The 2,012-nt window shown below is 38.8% G+C and overlaps 1 pseudogene; it reads right to left on the bottom strand.

The window, feature by feature from the left end:
• Nucleotides 1-508: 508 nt before the first annotated feature.
• On the bottom strand, nucleotides 509-583 carry LOC132535963 (U2 spliceosomal RNA; annotated as a pseudogene).
• Nucleotides 584-2,012: the final 1,429 nt, after the last annotated feature.

The following is a 2,012-nucleotide window of genomic DNA, read 5'->3' as shown; positions in this document are numbered from 1 at the left end:
CCCCGGCTTCCCACTTGCAGGGGAGTTGCTTCACAAGTGGTGAATCAGGTCTGCAGATGTCTGTCTTTCTCTCCTCCCTCTCTGTCTCCCCCTCCTCTCCATTTCTCTCTGTCCTACCCAACAATAATGACATCAATAACAGTAATAATAACCACAACAATGTAAAACAAGGACGACAAAAGGGAAAATAAATAAATAAATATTACTTAAAAAATTTTTAATAGGGAAATATACATTGATAGGGAAATAGGGGATATAGTGAAAGGAAGATATCTGTAGCACTGTTTCACCAATCATAAAGCCTCACCGCTACAGATGGGCACCAGGGGTTTGAACCTGGATCCCTGTGCATGATAATGTATGTGTTCAACCATGTATGCCATCACCCAGTCCCAAAATAAGAGTCTTAAAGAACTCCAATGATGTGAAGAAAATGAAAAAGAAGGAGAAGGAGAAGGGGAGGAGGAGGAAGAGGAGGAGGAGGAGAAGGGACACATGGAATGTAAACAAAGGCTTGGCAGAAAATCAGGACATAATGTTATATATACTACACTTGATCTTAGCCAAAAGGCAAAGAAGCGATGATATTGTGTATACAAACTGAAAACAGACAATCCTGCTACAGGAAATAAGAATAAAGCAAAGGATGAAACATAAAAATAACTATCAATAAGAAATACTTAAGTCAACCACCAGACATAATTAAATACACTTAAACAAACTCCTTACACCAAAAAAACTACCCTGGGGTTAGAAATTCAAAAACTGAAAGGAGACGTGGACAAAAATGAAAAAAAAAATGAGGGAACTTTGGAAATAAGAAGTGGAATAAAAGACAGAAAATCTAATAAAAGAAATAAATTCCAAGAATCCAAAGTGAGGGAAATAGATTGAGTTGAAAATTTGTGAAGATACATTAAGACTAGCAGAAATAAACTAAAAGACTAAAAGGGCCTTAAAGCAAAAAGTAACAATGGTCAGAAGGAAGGTAGTAGAAAGGAAAAGAGGCAAAGAAGGAATACTGTTCGGATTATTAGAGTTCTTGTAGAATAAAGAGCAAAGCACTGAACCAGAGCTTATATTGCGAAAGAAAAAAAAAAATTCCCAGAAATAGAAAAAGACCTAAATTGACCCTTATGCACCTAGGGAAATTAACCAAGAATGATAAACTCCAACACATGGCCTATTAAGACTATTAGATTTCAAGAATAAAAACTAAATCCTCAAATCTTTCAGGAACTTACAGAATAGACAGACATACACCTTACAAGGACAACATGCAAAGCATGGCAACAAGGGAACAGCATTAAAAAAAATACACAACTGATGAAAGAATGAACTGAGGATGGTATATCCAACCAGACTGCCCTTCAAGTTTCCAGACTATAATAAAGCAGTTTCCAACACACAGTAACTGAGAGAATGCAGAAATTTTCAGCTCATGCAAGGAATGTACTAGGGGATGAACTTCCTCCAGTCAACTTACAGCTGAGACCTGCTGAAAGATTCATGAGGGGAATATTAGAATATGTCTAAGAGTGATGGAATATGTTTACAAGGCTATATATTTGACTATGTAGAAATAGTGAAACTGATAAAACTGCTGTTTGGACTTCCAGTGTGGGGCTACAGAGTAGAAGCAACTGCATTTCACTCTCCCTGGTCAACTATGAATAACAAAGAGGATCACCTGAGAAAGCAGCAAGACAAGATTAGGATTACTTTGGGAATCCAACAAGTCACCAGTGAGTGCGAACATATATGGCTTGTGGACAGAAAGGAGCTTAAGGAGAGATTTAAAAGCCCATAGCTAATTGGGAGTGGCAGGCAGTTTGCCAGTTGAGGCACCACCTCGCTTATGAATTTTATCAACAAAAAGACTGCTGAAAGGAGTAAAGGAGCCCCAAAGGCTCATCTGCCTGTAACTGTGAATCCCCATTGCTGCTGTCCCTTGGAGGCTGGAGCAGCAGCTGGGAGACCCTGTGCTGATATCTGGGGGAAGTAGGGGCTCT

This window comes from Erinaceus europaeus, chromosome X (genome assembly GCF_950295315.1).
Source record: "Erinaceus europaeus chromosome X, mEriEur2.1, whole genome shotgun sequence".
NCBI classification, from domain to species: domain Eukaryota; kingdom Metazoa; phylum Chordata; class Mammalia; order Eulipotyphla; family Erinaceidae; genus Erinaceus; species Erinaceus europaeus.
Note: the sequence above shows the minus strand (reverse complement) of the source record. Positions and strands in the feature narration are given on the sequence as shown.